General features: G+C 36.3%; 1 protein-coding gene and 1 pseudogene across 1 annotated transcript in view; both read right to left on the bottom strand.

Annotated features, from left to right (window-relative positions):
- UNC13C (unc-13 homolog C) overlaps positions 1-19,558 on the bottom strand; it is a 738,074-nt gene that overhangs the window by 272,954 nt on the left and 445,562 nt on the right. The window lies entirely within an intron of this gene.
- On the bottom strand, positions 9,901-10,796 carry LOC131278012 (centrin-2 pseudogene; annotated as a pseudogene).

Raw genomic sequence — 19,558 nt, 5'->3', positions numbered from 1 at the left:
TGCAATTTGATCTGTACCTGGGCATGATTGATTTATGATTAGGGCATTGAGTCCCCACCTCTCAGTGGGTGGAGACTCACAGATAAAAGGCATGGCAAAGAACAGAATAGGGGTTTCTGATGTTAGAGTTCTGACGTTGGTGTTTGATGCTGAAGACTTAAGCTGGAGCCCCAGGAAGTAAGTTCATAGAGGAAACGGAAGAAAGCCCTGGGAAGAAAGGAACCTTGAACCCAGAGAAAAGCAAGTCCCTGGATTGTAGGAACCTAGGAAGCCTGAATGCTCGCAGACATTGACAACCATCTTGCTCCAAATAGACTTCGGTGAGGGAAGTAACTTATGCTTTATGGCCTGGTGTCTGTAAGCTACTACCCCTAATAAATACCCTTTATAAAAACCAACTGATTTCTGATATTTTGCATCAAACCCCTTTGGCTGACTAATACAATGTCTTTCATGGATTTTCTGCACAATATCTGTGAAAGCTCAGGCACACTGCAATAAAATACCATCCACTGCCAAGATGATGTTTAATAGAAATATCACCGAAAGACCTGTTCTTCCATTAATGAATCCAATTTGTTTTTTACAGCAAACCATGCTTTACTCAGTTGCAGCCAGTACACTGGGTTAAATGGTTTCAAACCAATTATCAGATAATATTTACAATTTTAGCATACAAACATTGTAGTACCATGATATTAAAAATGACAAGAATAAAAAGCTACAGAGGGTTAAATATATCTGGTATGAGTGTGTGTGTGTGTGCATGTGCATGAATGTGTACATAACATAAGTAAAATATAAATAAAATGTTTTTCAGACAAACATGCTTTTTATTCTAAGCATCTTAGGGCTGGAAAACAAATTGCAGGCAAAATACAAAATAGGGTTAAAATCCACATGTCCAAAGTCATCAGGGAAATTGGGAAATACTGAATATAAATACTCTAAGCTTCCAGCTTCTTTATAAATTTTGCCATATTATGGCACAAAATCTGTTTAGCAGGTAGAAAATGCATCAACAAAATTATATGTAGAAGAAACATCTATAATTAATTCAGAACAAAAGAAAAATCATAGTAAGTAGATACTTTTAAGATAAAAATAAGGTTTTTGATTCTGAGTGAGGGATGCTAGGCTTTATTAATAAAAGGAGTCAATAAAAATAAATATAATAATACACACTAGTAACGCCTCAAATTTCTCCTCTTCTCTGAAACAACTAAATCAGCACAAATCTCCGAGAATACTTTTTCCCAAATTATAGCAAAGATCAGAAAATGCAACCAAATTTTAACTATGTTCAAATGGGGAACTGAAACAATATTTTTTTCTTCCCTTGTAAAAACCATGATGACTTTACAAATGAATAAGATTGTGTATTAGTCAGCCAAAGGGGTGCTGATGCAAAATTCAAGAAATCTGTTGGCTTTTATAATGAGGAATTATTTAGGTAGACGCTTACAGTTACCAGGCCATAAAGCGTAAGATACTTCCCTCACCAAAATCTTTTGCCACGTATTGGAGCAAGATGGCTGCCAACACCTGTCAGAGTTCAGGCTTCCTGGGTTTCTCTCCTCCAGGGTTCATTTCTCTCTGGGCTCAGTGCCTCTCTTTTCTCCATAAGGTCAGCTGTAGACTATGAGGCTCTCTAGGCTTTGCCTCTCTCCAAAAGGCCAGCTGTAGACTACCTGGCAAATAGCTCTGTCTCCCCCAGGCTTCTGCCATGTCTAAGGAGCCATCTCTAGTCCTTTGTGTTCTTTTCCTGTGTGTTCACTTCCTGGACTCCATCTCAAAACTCCAACTCTGTCATTTGCCATATCTTTTATCTGTGAGCCCCCACCCAACAAGGGGCAGGGATTCAATGCCCTACTGACTTGGCCCAATCAAAGCTCTAATCATAATTTAATAAAGTAAAAGTGAAACCTCAGACAGACAAGTTTATAAACATAATCCGATATCTATTTTTGGAATTCATAAGCAATGTCAAACTGCTAGAGATGGGTAATCCAAATACCAAACCTCCAGAGAGATATGCTATAACTGAAGAAATGCTAAAGAATGTTCCTAAAATGTTCACAATGATGGTTTGTGAACCATCTAGGTTATGGGATTTGAGGGAAGGATGCGGTGGGGGGGGGGCGGTCTAGAAAATGTCATATGAGGATTTTGCAGAAAGACAGACCCAGATGCTTCTATCCTAAAAGATGAGTCTCCAGGGAGATATGGTTAGCATATGTAAAGTCACACATCAACATGGACTTCTACATTATCTCAAATTCTTAGACAATATAAAGGTTATTTTAGAAGTAGAAGAAATAAATTTGGGGCAGTTATAAAGAAGGCTCCTTAAGCACATGGCTCATGGGCATAAATCAGAGAAATGCCTTTCTCCTAGGTACCATGCTTTCAGTGGCTATGGTGAATTAGCCTCTGAAGAGGACTAGCTGATGAGAAGACTGGTGCAGAGAGAAGGGTCTCAGTGAGGTACCTGTATCGAGTGAAGTTAGGAACAGAATGCATGCAGGGGAGGACTGAGCATCACTCAAAAGGTCCCGGGCTATTGCCTGGTTCTGCAGTTCTGCAGCTCAGGTAGTGAGCAGCCAAAATTTCTGGATAGGATCTCCTCTATGAGACAAAGAAGATTCCAGAGAGGAAAAGCCTGCCTTCAAGTATACCAGTCGGACTCTGCCATCTCAAGGGCTAGATTCTTTGCAAATCAATCAGAGCTATAGCCCTAGACATAGTGCTAGAATCATTATCAACATATGGAAATGTAGTAACTTGCATAATTATTATGATCCAGTCTATGCTTTCGACCAGTAGAAAGTGGCTCTAGGAGGCTAGAATTAGACTCATTCATGCTTTTCTAGTTCGCACAATCATTGATCAGTGAGAATCAATCACTAGATAAGCATGCAGCCAGTACTTTCTAGATTCAAAATACTAAGATCCATTAAGTCATTTAATGAGGAACCGGATAAATACAAACAGTGCAGTATGGACCACTATTTTCCATAAAAGTTTCAGACTTTTTATTTAGATTTGTATAAGTTTGTTCCCGTTAAAAAGTTACTAAACTGAAATCTTATTGTCACTCACTAAAAGTACAAGCTGTCATCAGCTCAAATCAAATTACAAAAGCACCTGCCACTCAAAAGATGAGACTGAATTGAATTTTTATGGAAACAAAGTAGCATTAAACCCCAGTAGGTTCTTGTACCTAAGAAAATGAAGACCAAGTGGGGCCCTGCTTAAATGCCAAGAGCACAAACAAGGCTTTGTTGGATGCTGATGCCTTTCCCTCTCATAGCAGCTCTGAATATAATTACTTACAAATAAAATTCGATTTTTATCTAAAAAAAATCATCTATTGACATGCAATTAAATTTTTCTTTTCATTTTGCATCACTTTTCTGTCTAACACTTGGGTGGCCAGCTAGTACACTTGAAGTTAGATACATTATATCATAGAAAACATGCCATGGTTTCCAATGTTTGATTATCAAGATACATGCCTTTATTATTCTCCCATGGATCCTATTTCATTTTCTTTCATACTGTACCAGATAAGCAAAAGGCTCATTTCCTCATGTTTTTGTTCTGGAGTAATATATAAAGGTCATGCTGGAGTTTTTAGTCAGCTTTAATCAGCCCACATGAAACAGACAAATTTTAATTGGCTTTTATACAAATGTATGATTTCTGTTGGATGTTTTAATATACTGAAAACAGTTTGATTGCCCTTTACTTTCTATATAAACCTGTAGTTATCCATGATCCCCAAGTTGGGAACCATTATGGAAGAAATAAGATAAAACTTTGATCATTCTATATGCAATATTCTTACTCAACATATATGAAAGATGTAGTTTTGTAAATGAATTCTTTCAGCAAGAATGAGTAAGGTTCAATTAGGAAATTTACCTTTGCTAAATTACTCAAATAGCCTTTTAACTGCTCTCCTTAACTCCAGTCTCACCCCTCCAATTAATTCTCTATTTTGTAGCCAAACCCATCTTTATAAAACACAAATCTAGGCATGCCATGTTCCTACTTAAAATTTTTAGTGGATCCACAGTTCCTTCAGGATAAATCTAAACTCCTTAATCTGGATTACAAAACATTTCCTTTCTTCTCCAGCTTTATCTATCAAAAGTAAAGGCAAACCATTTGCAGTCCCTACCTCTTTTACCAATACTAATATCAAAAGACTTGTGACACTTCTCACATTTAATCAAGCCTCATGATCAACTCAGCAGTCTGGTTGACAACAGTTGCTCCAGCTTCAGTTCCAGAAGGCTTCAAATCCTCTTACACCACTATGATTTTGGGTATATGGAACGGTCCTCTCTTTGTAATCTTTCTCTAGTCCTAGTTCTTCCATGTTCTCCATGTCCCTAATCCTCCTCCTAAGAGATTCTGCTTACTTAACTCTTACTTAAAAGTCTTTCTAGAGGTCTCTTTTCTTAATGCATTTCTTGAACCCCTTCTCCCAGAGCATTAGGTGAGCCTCCTACCTGCACATAGACCACCTGTCTTATGTCTCTGAGCATTTCCCACACTTCATTGTAGCTGCCTCTTTACTTGTCTGAGCCATGCAGCAGACCACTAGTTTTCAGTTTCTCCTGTATCACAATCACCTTTGGATTTAGAAGCCAGATTGCTGGACCCGCACTACCAGACTTTCTGATTCACTAGTTCCTGGGTAGCATCCAACAATGTACATTTCTAAACAGTTCCCAGGTAACAGTGATGCTACAACCACACTGTGAGAAACCCTGTACATAAAATAAACTATGAAAGTGAGGCTTTGAATTATTCACCCTGGCGTACAGTGTAAAATCTAATGACTTATTTCCAGTAGGAAATATTCAAGTGTTTATACTACGTGAATTGCCACATTTGGGGAGCTTAAAATAGCCTACATGCAGAAATAATAGTGAAGCGGGCAAAAACTATCTTTGGAGTTTCCCTAGCTCAATACTGACCACATTTCTTGGTATTTTGACATCCACCACTACTACCGATGCATTTCCTTATGGGCAAATTTTCAACATTTGCATTCATGATGAGAATAATCCTGATTGCATACTGATTCAACACAAATATACGTGATTTTTTTTCAAACTAAAATTAGTCAAAAGATGTCTTTGGGCAATACTATAATTAGCATCACTAAACCAACGCACACTTTGATAAAAATCAAGGAAAGACCAATATGATTATTAATAGAAAATAAAAATGAAATTATTTTAAAAGAAACCACTATTCCAAGAACAAGGGGAATTTATATGTAAATGAAAGAATAGTTTACCAAAAGGATGAAAGGATTTGTTTGCCTGTTTGTATTTTTCCCTGCCTTTTCAAGTGACTATAATTACTTGCTTGTAAAAAGCTTTTGCCTGCTAATTTAACCATTTTTACGCTAAGTTAAATGGAGGCTTGAAGTTTTGTTTTAATTTGTTTTTTGATTTTGTTTTTAGCGTATGAGCTTGCTGAAACATTTTTAACTTATGCTTTTTCTCTTAATATTTATCAATATGCAGATATGTATGTGGAAATGTATAATATTAAAGATTAGCTCTTAATTTTTTAAAGTCTCAGGTAGTAAAGTTAGAATGGAAAAAAATATTTTATTTCCAAAGCTAAGCTTGACAGCTATTTTCAAATTTAATATTTTATGAGTCAATTACTGAAAGACCTGTTGGATACTGAGAGAAAATTAGTTTTTTTTAAAGAGCATTCTGGCTATATTTTAGGATGGAATGGAATGCAAAGCAAAAACATTATTGACTGTTTTGATTTTGCCCTATAATTTTTACTTAGATTTTAATTTTAATCTATAAAGTTAGGAAAAATTAACTAAAAACAATTTTGCTAGAAAAGCATATTGGCAAGATGAAGGGAATTAGGCACTTTATACGTTTCTTTGGTAACTGAAAATTACTAAAACATCCTCAAAGGATAATTTGCTAGTATCTATTAAAATTACAAATATATGTATCTTCTTTCCATCAATTATAACTCTTAAAATTTTACCCAACAGTGTGTAATATAACATTAGAAACAACTTGAATGTCCATCAATAAGGCAAGTTAGATTAATTATGAAATTATCATTCAATAGACTACCATGCATAGATTTTTAAAAAGGGTAATATTGTTTATGACTTGATATGAAACCATCTGTAAGGTATATTGTTCAGTGAAACAAAGTGCAATACAGTCTATAGTATGCTATTTGCAAAAAAAGAAAAGGATGCATGTATCTGTATACGTGCCTATGTATGTATCTATATCTGTCACTTATGTTTGTATAAGAATACAATATCTCTTGGAAGAATACATAGCAAAGTGATGATATTTTTTACCTCCATAAAAGGGAACTAAATACTTGGGGGACAGGAAGGCAGAATAATTTTTTATTGCATACTTTTTATAGTTTTCCAATTATGTACCTTGTGAATGTATTCCAAAAATATAAATGAGTAAATAAAATTTTAATTAAAAGCAAAATAAAATCAGAAATCAAGATCAATTCAGAGATGGTGAAACACAATCTTGGAGCTCTATGTTCATGAAATTAATTCTAATTCCTTCCTCTCTTTGATAATTGAAGAACTATTCCCACATATAATTTTGTATCCCAAAATATGTTTTACTTAGAATTTTGGAGCCCTGCTCTTTAGGTTATCTTTCTTGAATAGCAGTGGAGTTGAGATTTTTCCTTGAGTTGAAAATGCTTCTTTAGCTTGTGAAACTTTGTTTTTCTTACCAGGTCTGAAAGAAGCTCCCCACCCAAGAAAGCAAAGGGCAATGAAATACAATTCTAGAACTAGCAATTGTGATAGGGTTTCAGTGACAAGTTTAATCACAGAGCACATTCCAGTGCTTCCAAATATCTGGAAGCTGCTTTACAAATAGATGGAGAATAACAGCACATTTATTTCAGAGTAAATCTGATGGGTCCAGAAAATTGGTGCATCTTGTGTGTTATAATCTCCTCCTGCTTTATAGGCTAACAATCTAAATCAGTGAAAGATTACTGAATCAAAAACTGTTCATATTTCAGTGCATGGTGCTGCAGCACAGAATCCTACTCCATCAATGAATTTAGCATAAGAATAAAACAAATAGCAAAGGAATAATGGAAATAAAGATCTTTTGAAAATCTCTGAGTAAAATGATTCACAGACACCATCACATTTAATCCTCACACCAATCTTATGAGGCAATTATTTTTACCCTCTTTTTACAGATAAAGAAATTGAGGCTTAGAGGAATTAAATAATTTGTCCAAGATCCAATAGCTTCCTATTTATGGGGGCAGAGGGATCAGTTGTATCTGATTTCAAATCTTAAGCTCTTCCTAAGACATCCCCACTGCCTGCCAAAGCAGAACAAGATTCTTTCTTTGTTGACATGAGGCAGAGAGAATCACCTATTCTTCTCTAGGACTTGTGAGATCTGTTACCAGACTTGAAGAGAAAGGGCCTGACATCGTCATTCTGATCCAGACATAAATCCTGTTTTCCAAGAGGTTGATGCCCTCCCATATATTTTATGTGTTTGAGGAACTGGGATCACTAAGTGTAACTAGAGAAGAGAATGAAGGACAGAATGTTGGAAGGAGCAGATAGCAAGGTAAGAAGAAAACGGGTAAGGATGGTGATTAGACACAGAAAATAAAGTGTTTCAAGAAGGATACAGTGGTCAACAATACCAATGCTACTGAAAGGCTGGATAATGTAAGATCAGAGAATTAACCATTGATTTAGGCAGGTGTTGGTAGAGGCCCTACAGAAGTGGGTCTACTTTATCTCTTCTGTTTAGATGAAAAATAGACTTGCTATTAGTATTACAGGTACTGGTAATTCAATGTTAGTATAATAAAATCAATACTGTTACTTTGAATAATGCTATGTTCATCTTTTATTTATTTATTTATTTAAAATTTTCCTAGTCTTTCTGAAAACACATTTCCAGAATTAATGAAGGATCTGGGGAAGGATCTGCATTCATGGATTTCCAACAGGAAATTCCAACTTATTTTTGTAAATTGTAATCCTCACCATATTTTAGATTAGGATGATTCTTCTTGTTACATACTCTAATAGCACATTGTATTTTCTCTTCCTGGCACACACCACTATTTTCATCATTGGGGAAGTTATTTCCTTAATGTCCATCTCTCTGACTAAACTGTCCCATGAGGATGGGTATTTGTCTCCTATTCTGCTCTCTCCCTCTTTATTATAGTATCATTCAACACAACAGGTACATATAAAATTAATCATTGTACATTTATGAATAAATGGCTTTTAATTCCTATTCCCCAAATGAGACAGATATCAGAATCAATTTTCCTATATGATTTGGACACTTCCCTTTTTACCATTGTCAAGAAAAGTAAGTAACTCAGCAACAGAAGTTTTCACTATGTGGAATTTTAAAATCATGAATGCAGGATACAGAAACTGCATTTTAAATAAAATATTGTCAAAAATGATAAGGAAACTAACACCTCTAAGGAGATATCTGAGGTCTATTGGAGAAAAATAAAAATACAGCAAGAAAATAGAGAAAGGGACTAATGCATATTTTTATGAGAGTCCATTATCCTTTATCTTTCTCTAGAGATAACAAGAAAACTGGACTACTGAATTATTATAGTCCGTATTATAGTCTTTAATAACTATTAGTTAAAGGATGTGTATAGATAACACATATGGTGACGGTTAAACTATGTACTCTAGAAGTAAGTAGAATTATAGTTTGTCTTAACTTTTGTTTTAAGCATTCTATTTGATATTGTTTTGAGGAGATAGGAGCATTAAAAGAAAAATGCTACTAAATATAAGACTTTTAAAGAGATTGCAGCTAATTGACACATAAAATCCCATTGTATTAATGTGACACCATTTTAGTCATATGAGATTGTTGTTGCTGATGATGAACCAAAACTATTAATTATGACCAAAACTATTCTTGAGAGGGTATACCCTTGCCTCTAAGTATTTTTATATATACAGCTATAAAGAAAATATCTTAAAAAGTCAAAACAATGAAGACAAAATATCAGTGTTTCCTGGAAGGCTGAGTTAATGATTTTTTAAAAAATCATCAAAAACCACCATGTGGGGGTTCTATTAGATTGTCTAGAGTTCCTGACCTCCTCTTTTAACATTTCACACTTGCTTTACAATCCAAGGTCTGTATTTCAGTGAATTCAGTGAGTGAATAACCATATTTAACTTGAAATTTATCTTTTGTTTTTCTCTTTTAATTATTTATGTTCCTCTTGCGGTTTTTAAATTACTAGAGACTTTCAAACATATCTCTTTCTGATTTTAGGGCCTCCTAAAACTGAGGTAGAGAGAAAAGATATTACTGTCTATTTTAGAGATGAGAAAACTGTGGCTAAGGAATGATTTCCTTGTTTAGTCTTTCTACTTAGTAAGTAGTAGAATGGCAAATCGAAACAAAAGTCTTATGGTTTTAATTTCCATTGATTTTAAACAACAATAACAATGAATACATTCAATATATATGGAATGCTTCTTATGAATGAGGTGTTACTGCCACATATTAAAAATTCATCTAACTATCTATCCAATGAGTAGAACAGCCAGCATCTGACTTCAAGGGTTTTCCCTCAGAGGTCATGTTCTTGATCATGGGCTATGAAGTGAAAAGAATTGAAGGAATCTAAAAATAATTAAGGCAATTCCATTGTTTTGTTTTGTTTTTAATAAGAAAGGCTTTATTTTTAAGATAAAAGCAATAGCACAGGCAAATATCCAAAGGCCAGGGAGGGATTCCATTGGGCTTTATAAAAGAAAATGACACTCAAGTGTCATCTAAAAGCCAGAACCACAGAAAAGTTGTCTGTCTGCTGTTTGTGGCAACACAAGTACAAGTGCTAGTCTAAGAAACTGTTCTGCATTTGGACGTAGGTTGAAATGCAAAGTAAGAGTGAAGCAATCAATGCAAGGCAAAACAGCAGGTGGATGGAAGTTTTACAACCCTTGATCCTGATCTAATGTGCTCTGGTTCTGCTTCTGCTAATGAAAATGATCAGCAGGTCATTATACAAAGACTGTGAATATTAAAGGACACTTTTGAAAGTCTAGCACAGAAAACAGAGGTTGTTCCTAAAGTTATAGAGAGGTCAATGGGGGAGAATGGCTTTGTTCCCTGAAGAGATTTCACACAATGAGAGGGGCTAAATCTAGTTCCAGGTGCTTGCCATAGAAAAGATGAGATTGGCTTCAATACAGGCTGGTCTTCTTCATGAGCCACAGGAACTCTTGCTCTCTGTCTCCATCTTGACTGGCTTCATCAATCATTTCCTGCAGCTCCACATTGGTGATGTTCTCTCCCAGCTCCTTGGCTATATGTTTGAGATTTTCAAAAAAGATCTTCCCAGCTTCATTATCATTGAAGAGCTTGAAAGCTTTCAGGATATCTTCTTTGTTATTTTTCTCAGACATTTTCTGAGTCATCACAGCCAAAAAGTCACTAAAGTTCATTTTTCCTGCCCCTTTCTTATCAATTTTGCATATTGTTTTCTTGATCTCTTCTTTCTTGGGTTCAAAGCCCAGTGCCCTCATGGCCACCTTCATTTCTTTAATATCTATGGTTCCAGTTCCACCAGCATCAAAGAGATCAAAAGCTTCCCAGATTCCCTGCTTCTGCTCTTCAGTAAGCTCAGGCTTAGTACTCATCCTTTTTCGCTGGGCAGCTGATGCCACATTGGCCTTCTTAAAGCTGGAGGCCATCGCCACTGGACTCCACAAGCTGATATTCCAATTCTGTTTAAATAAGATTTATTTTTTCATTTACTATTTTGCTCATCAGAAACAACATTGGACACCGTGGACAGAAAGATGAAACTCATGGCCTAGTGGTACAGACAGCCAAAGTAGGTGTTATATCATGTGCATTATAAATTCAGCTTTATAAGTACATTGGTGGTGCAAGTCAGGGTATTATTGAAGCAGAGAATAGATAAGAGATAAGATAATTGAGATAAGAGAAGTCAGAAAAGCTTTCCAGGACATTTTGGGAAAACAGTGGAAGAGGGAGCTACAAGACTCAGTACTTCCACCAAAACAATTATTTAGGAACTATTTTAAAACAGACAGCAGGCAGGATGGGTCTGATATAACTATGCTGAAACTTGGGGGTGGGGGGCAGAATAACACTGTACAGCATCCAGGGGAGAGTGAGTGGAAGAGGGTGAAAAATCATGGTAAAGAATAGTTAATTGCTCTCTCCCCACAGCAGCTACTGGCACCCATCCTCCACTCTTCTGGCAGGCCACTATGAGGTCAAACACCTGGCTAGCTTGATGGGAACAGAAAGAGATATAAAAGTCCTTTTCCCCAATACCAGGGGTGGACACAGTCAATAATTTATCATGGCTTTTGATTAGCAACTTCATATCACTGGGGGCATGGCTCTGAGAATGGCCATTGTTTCAATCTGGCCTAGGCAATGGCAATGGCAGCCACTGTTCAAAACACAGACAAAGGCAGTGTCAAAGGAGATGGAGACTTAAAGATGCTACACTTTCTCTGAGCTGCAGTGGTCAGTTAGTTGAAAGACTGCATTTACTAGACAAAGAAACCTCAGCTTCAGGGAACCATCGAGGAAACTCTTGGCACCTTTCTTAATACCCTCTATGGGCACTTTGGAGCTGGTGTGTGCCCAATTTTTGGGTCCATGTACCTTTTTCAGCTGGGAAAGACTAACTTGGAAAAGTCCATTTTGGTATACCCCTCCTCCCAAATTTACCCTAAGCAAAAGCAGATTGAGATATCCAAAGAAACTATATTGTCTGAGGCAAAGGCTTGCCTGTTTTAAACACACAGAAAAGGGAGCTCTCTCCTGAGAAACAGAGAGGGATTCCAATCTCCTATAAACAGGTGAACTCCAAAATGACTAAGGACCAGAGTAAGATACAGCTCCAGATAAACAAGGAAAACCTTGTACACTGCATTTGCCTTGGGCAGACATTCCTAATAGGAGGGCTAAAGCTTAAGAAAATATTTGTCCTATCACCAGCTGGAAATAAACTCAAGAAATAGGCATCCCAGGGAATAAATTGGAGAGTTAACAATTTAATATATTAAAATATACAGTGTTCAACAAAAGAGTACAAGACAAAGAAGCAGGAAATGATGGACCCTCTAAAGGTAGAGGATAAAAATCCAAAAAACATCAAAGAAGAGACCAGAATGTGGACATAGTAAACCCAGCCTTTAGAAAAATGATCTTAGGGAGATCCAAGATGGCAGAGTAGAGAACAGCAGGCTCCACTTCTCCTTCAGAAACTGTGGTAAGGAAGGGAGATTTACCTGGCAGTAAGGAAGCTGTGGGACTGTGGAGGCCATCAGAAAGGGCAATGAGAGAGGGGGCCCCACTTGGCTGGGGGAGAGGGAAGCCATAGGAGATAGGGTAGGCAATTCAGCACCCAGTCAGCTCAGAGGGAAAGGGAAGCCGGGGAAGTGATTTGGCTGGAAGACCAACGCTAAGTTGGCTCCAAGAAGGAGGAAAGCCACCAAGTGACCAGGGGTGCTTCAGGTGCCCAGCAAGCTCTCGAGATGGGGGACCTGTGGTGGAAACAAGTGTGGGGACTGGCTCTCAGCTGGCTCTGGGGGACAGAGAAATGGGGGGATGGGAAATAGGGCAGGCAGACCAGATCTCAGCCTGTTCTGGGAAAAGGAACGACACCAGCAAGCACTGGGAGAGGAGCGAGAAGAGTTGATCAGGCAGGAGGATGTCATACTTATCCTCCCTGGGAGAGAGAAGAACTGGGTCAGAAAGGGGGTGGGCTGATAGGTGCCCAAAAGCCCAGGTAAGCAGGTAAGAAGGGAATCAGGAAAGGTGCCAGTGAGCTGTCAGGTGTCCAAACAGCCTGGAAGAGAAGGGAGCCAGAGAGGGATCCAGTGGGTTGGCAGGTAACCCAGCCAGCTCCCTCAGGGAAGGAAGCTACAGTACAAACAGCCTTGTGACAGAGAACTTAGAATGAGATATTTTTTTACTTTTTAATTTTTATTTTATTTTATTCTTTATTCTTTATTCTTTCTGGGTAACTTACCTGCAGATGGTAGGCTGGAGAGTGATTGGTGAGCACTGACAGCCTGAGACCATTGCTAGTGGCCAGAGAGGGAGACATTCAAAGAAACTATAGTCTTTTTTTCTTCTCTTTTCACCTTAATTCTTTATTTCCTTTTTTTCATTTTCCCTATTCCTTTGCTTTTCTTTTCATTCCACCTTCACCTGTTTGATTTTCATTTTCTTTCTTCTCTTCTCATCTTTCCATATTTTATTTTATTTTATTTCCTACTTTTTTTCCTTCCATGTTTTTAATTCTTACAACTTTTTATTTTTTTACGACTTCTCACTCTTATTAGTTATTTTTTTCCTGGCTTTTTTTTTTTTATTGACTTTGTAATAATATTACATTAAAAATATATATGTGAGGTCCCATTCAACCCCCCCCACCCCCCCTCTCCCCCCCCCAACAACACTCGTTCCCATCATCATGACCTGGCTTTTTAATACTTCCTTTTCCATTCTTTTATTATTATTATTATTATTCTCTTCATTCTTTCCCTTTTTATAGTCTTAATATTTGGGGGGGACATGGACAACTATGAGGATATAGAGTAAGTTGAACCAAGTGTCACAGAGGACCCTTAACACAAAACAAAATGAAATAAAACCCTAGAACAGAAAGAAAAGTTAACCAACTGATTAAGCCCATAGTGAAAAACAGATACCTAGACACCTACAGAAAGTTACAAGCCATACCAAGAATCAGGAAAACATGGCCCAGTCTAATGAACAAACCAAAAATCAGGAGAAGAGGCAGAATGTGGAACAACTAATCAAGGATGGCCAAACAAATATCATGGATCAACTTAATAAAGTGAAGGAAGAGCTAAAGGATATAAAGAAGACACTGGGAGAATATAGAAAATAAATCATAAATATACATAAAAAGATAACATATCTAATGATAATGACAGCACAATGCAAGAAATTAAAAACATGCTAGAAGCACTTAACAGCAGGTTTGAACAGGCAGAGGAAAGAATTAGAGATATTGAAGACAGAACATCTGAAATCATACAGATTGTATGGGATAGACTGTACAGATAGATTTTAAAAAAATAGAAAAAGTCCTGAAGGGACTCAGGGCATTAAATGACAATGCAAAATGTACAAACATAGACATTTTGGTGTTCTAGAAGGAGAAGAGAAGGGAAAGGGGGTAGAAGAAGTGATTGAGGAAATAATGTCTGAAAATTTCCCAACTTTTAAGAGTGACATGGATGTACATTTTCAAGAAGCATGGTGAACTCCAAACAGTATAAATCTAACAGGCCTATCCAGAGACACATACTTATCTGAAGACAGAGAGAGAATTCTGAAAGCAGCGAAAGGAGAAAGATCCATCACTAATAAGGGAAGCTTGATAAGATTAAATGCTGATTTCTCATCTCAACATGGAGGTGAGAAGGCAGTGGTATGACACAGTTAAGGTGCTAAAAGAAAAAAAAAAAAACAACTGCCAGCTAAGAATTCTTTATCCAGCAAAGCAGGCATTCAAAAATGAGAGATAGTTCAAAAGGTTTACAGATAAACAGAAATTGAGAGTTTATCAATGAGTCCTGCCCTTCAAGAAATACTAAAGGCATGTTTACTTACATTAGAATGATGAGGGGGGGAGGGGAATGTTAGACTAGCTCCTGAACAAAGAAGACTTGCAAATCTGTGGGCATTCATATTTAAATGTATTTTGAAACATAGACTAATACAAACCAGATTCCTTAATCACACTACAATAAAGTGAGGAATAAGTAACAAAATTCCTATAATTCATAAACTGTATAAAGCTCACATAGATAGGTGCTTCAGAATGAAGAAATTGATACCATAATGGGGTGTATAATATCTAAAAAATAAAATTAATGAAGATACCCTAGATATTAAAACCCATGAGATGCAGACAACACTGAACTTAGAGGAAAAAAAAATCATAATTTAAGCATTACAATTACTAAACACAATAGAAGAAAAATGAGTTAAGCATTGAAATCTAGAAATGGGAAAAAGGATAAAAACACACTACATTTTAGAAAATCTTTGGGGAAAGAGGAATGTTTAAAATAAATACTGTAGGGAAAATCATTTAATCATTTGAAACACAATAAAAAGAGCTGGTTCTCTACTTCTCTCTTTGCATCAAATTTACAGATTTATCAAAGATGCAAAAAAAATTAAGGAAACCAGACAGACTCTATAAGATAACATGAGTAAATATGTTTATATTCTTGGGATGGGAGAAGTCTCTTCTAAGCACAAAATAAAACATGAGAAATTGTAAAAAAAAAAAAAAAAAAAAGAAATACTAAAAGGAATTCTGCAGGATGAAAAGAAGAGAGGAAAGAGAGGGTTGGAAGAGAATGTGGAAAGGAAGATTATTAGGAAAAGTAATTGAAAGGATAAAAAGAGAAATAAAAAAATATGATACATATAAACCTAAAGAAATAATGGCAAATGTAAGTACTGTCTTGACAGTAATAACATTGAATGTTAATGGATTAAAATCTCCAATTAAAAGAGACAGTGGCAGAATTGCTAAGGAACTGTGACCTATCTATATGCTGTCTATGACAAACTCATCTTATACCCAGGAATGCAAGGAGTTTGCAAGTGAAAGGATACTATACTAATATCAGACAAAATAAACTTTAAATGCAAAACTATTGTAAGAAACAAAGAAGGACACTATATTTTAATAAAAAGGACAATCTATCAAGAAGAAAGAAAAATCATAAATATTTATGCACCTAACCAGGTTGCCCCAAAATACATGAAACAAACCATGTCAAAACTAAGGGGAGGGAAGTAGTTGTGGCTCAAGTGATAAAGCCTCCACCTACCATATGGGAGGACCCAGGTTTAATCTCTGGGGACTCATGGTGAAAAAGAAGTAGAGAAAGTGTGTTTGCATGATGATCCAGTGCCCATGTGGTGAGCCAGGTCCCCATGTGGGAGCCTGCACAGGAAACTGAGTGCTCACCTGGTGAGCTGAGTGCCCACATGAATGCCTGCATGGTGAGCCAAGTGCCCATATAGCAAGTCTAGTGCCTGCATGGTGAGCTGAGTATCTGCACCAGTGCCACCTGGTGAGCCAAGTGCCCATGCAGCAAGCTGAGTGCCTACATGGTTAGCCAGTGCCTGCACAAGTGAGTCATGTAGCAAGATGACGATGCAACAAAAGAGTGACAAAGGAGAAAGTCAAGGTGAAATGTAGCAGAGATCAGGAACTGAGGTGGCACAATTGGTAGGGAATCTCTCTCCACACAGAGGTCGCCGGAATCAAAATCCAGTGAATCCTACAGGAGAAAGATGAGACAAGAGGATAAAAAGAGAAATAGACACAGAAGATCACACAGCAAATGGACAGAGAGCAAAAAATAGCAGGGTGGAGGAGGGGGAGGGGAAGGGAAAAACTAAGGGGAGAAACAGACGCTCTACAATAATAGTGGAGGACTTTGATACACCATTATCACCATTAGACAGAACATCTTAACAGTGGATTAATAAAAACAGAGACCTTGAACAAATGTTGGATGAAATACAGCAGGATATACATTGTTCCCAAGTGCCACATCGATCATTCTCCAGGATAGATGACAAGCTGGGTCACAGAACAAGTCTCAATGAATTTAAAAAGTTTGAAATTATACAAAGTCATTTCTCTGACCGCAATGGAATGAAGTTGGAAATTAATGTGTCAGAGAACCAGAAGAGGCACAAATATATGGAAGTTAAACAATGCACTCTTAAACCATCAGTGTGTCAAGGAAGAAATTGCAAAAGAAACCAGTAACTACTTTGAAATGAATGGAAATGAGAACACAATGTATCAAAACTTAGGGGATGCAGCTAAAGCAGTGTTGAGAGGGAAAATTTATAGTCATAAATTCCTATATTTAAAAATCAAAAGACCTAACTGCACACAAGAGAAAAAGAATAACAAACTCCAAAACAAGTAGAAAGAAGGAAATAACAAAGACGAGAGCAGAATTAAAGGAAATTGAGAATTTAAAAAAAACTAAAACAAATTATTAACAAAATCAAAACTGGTTCTGTGGGAAGATTAATAAAATTGACAATACCTTAGCTAGACTACCAAAGAAAAACAGAGAGAAGATGCAAATAAATAAAGTAAAAAATGAGGGAGGGGATATACCACTGATCCCACAGAAATAAAGAATATCATGAGAAGATGTATGCCAACAATATGAATAACTTAGATGAAATGGACAAAGTTCTAGAAACATATGAGCAACCTACATGGATGAAAAATGAAATAGAATAATTCAACATATCAATCACAAGTCACCAAGAAACCTCCCAACCAAGAAAAGCCCAAGACCAGATAGCTTGATGGGTGTATTCTACTAATCATTCTGGAAAGAACTAATACCTGTCCTTCTCAAACTCTTCCCAAAAACAGAAGTGCCGGGAATATTACCTAACTCATTTTATGATGGCAACCTCACCCTATTAACAAAGCAACATGAAATTGCCACAGGAAAAGAAACCTATAGACCAATTTTCTAATGAACTTATATACAAAAATCCTAAACAAAATACTTGCTAATTGTCTTCAACAACACATCAAACCAATTATACACCATAATCAAATGGGTTTTAGCTCAGATTTGCAAGGATGGTTCAACATAAGACAATCAATCAATGTAACATACCACATTAACAGACTGAAAGAAAATTACATGATTATTTCTATTGGCATAGAAAAATAATTTGACAAAATACAGCATCCTTTATTGATAAAAACACTTCAAAATATAGGGATACAGTAAAACTTCCTCAACCTAATAAAAGGAATATATTAAAAACCCAAAACTAATATGCTCAATAGTGAAAGGCTAAAGGCTTTCCCTCTAAGATCTGGAGAAATGCAAGGATGCCCACTATCACCACTCTTATTTAACAGTGTATTAGAGGTACCTGCTGGAGCACTTAGGCAAGAAAAAGAAAGAAAAGGAATCCAAACTGGAAAGGAAGAAGTAAAAATTTCATTGTTTGCAATGATATGATCCTATATGTGCAAAGCCCTGAAAAATCTACAACAAAGTTTCTAGAACTGATAAATGAATTAAGTAAAAAAGCAGAATATAAGATCCACATGCAAAAATCAGCAACATTTCTGTACACTAATAATGAGCAATCTGAGAAGGAAATCAAGAAAAAAGTTGCATTTACAAGTGCAATTAAAATAATCAAATATCTAGGAATAAGCTTAACTAAGATTGTAAAGGACTTGTATGCATAAAACTATACAATATTGCTAAAGAAATAAAAGAAGACCTAAATAAATGGAAGACTAAGTATCATTAAGATGCCTATCCAACTCAAATTGATTTACAGATTTAACACAATCCCCACAAAAGTTACAACAGTATTTTTTACTGAACTGGAAAACCTAATTATGAAATTTATTTGAAGGGGAAGGGCCCCTGATTAGCCAGAAACCATATTGAAAAAGAAAAATGAAATTGGAGTTAATCATGCATTAAAGCATAATATAAAGCTACAATGCTTAAAGCTGCAAGATGTTGGCACAAGGATAGACATACTGACTGACTGAACTGAACTGAGAGTTCTGATATAGACCCAGGCATATATAGACAACTGCTACTTGACAAGACAAACAAACCCACTCAGTGGGGAAAGAATAGCCTTATCAATGAATGGTGCTAGAAGAAGTGGATATCCATATGCAAAAGAATGAAAGAGGATCACTATCACGTGCCCTGTACAAAAATTAACTCAAGATGCATCAAAGACCTATATATAACAGCCAAAACCATAAGCTTCTAAATGATAATATAGGGAAGTATTTATGAGATCTTGTAGTAGGAAATGGTTTCATAAACTATACATCCAAAGTGAGCAATGAAAGAAAAAACAGATAGGCAGGACCTCCTCAAAATTAAAAACTTTTGTGCTTCCAAGGAGTTATCAAGAAAGTGAAAAGGTGGCCTACTTAAGGGAGAACATTTCTGGGAAGCACTTATCTGATAAGGGTCTAATATCCAGCATATATAAAGAAATATTACGTCTCAAAAATAAAAAGACAAACATCCCATTTAAAAAATTGGCAAGAAATTTGAACAGATATTATTCCAAAGAGGAAATACAAATGACTAAAAAGCACATGAAAAGATGCTCATTATCACTAGCTATTACGGAAATGCAAATCAAAACTTTAATGCAGTATCATCTTACCACCTTTAGAGTGGCTGCTATTAAAAAAACAGAAAACTATTAAGTGTTGAAGAGGATGTGAAGGAATGGAAACACTCATCCACTGTTGGTGGAAAGGTAGAAAGGTACAGCACTTGTGGAGGATGGTTTGTTGGTTCCTCGGAAGCTAACTATAGAATTTCTATATGACCCATGAATCCCACTACTAGGTATGTACCAGAAGAATTAAAAGCAGA

Source organism: Dasypus novemcinctus, chromosome 3, assembly GCF_030445035.2.
Source record: "Dasypus novemcinctus isolate mDasNov1 chromosome 3, mDasNov1.1.hap2, whole genome shotgun sequence".
Classification (NCBI taxonomy): Eukaryota; Metazoa; Chordata; class Mammalia; order Cingulata; family Dasypodidae; genus Dasypus; species Dasypus novemcinctus.
Note: the sequence above shows the minus strand (reverse complement) of the source record. Positions and strands in the feature narration are given on the sequence as shown.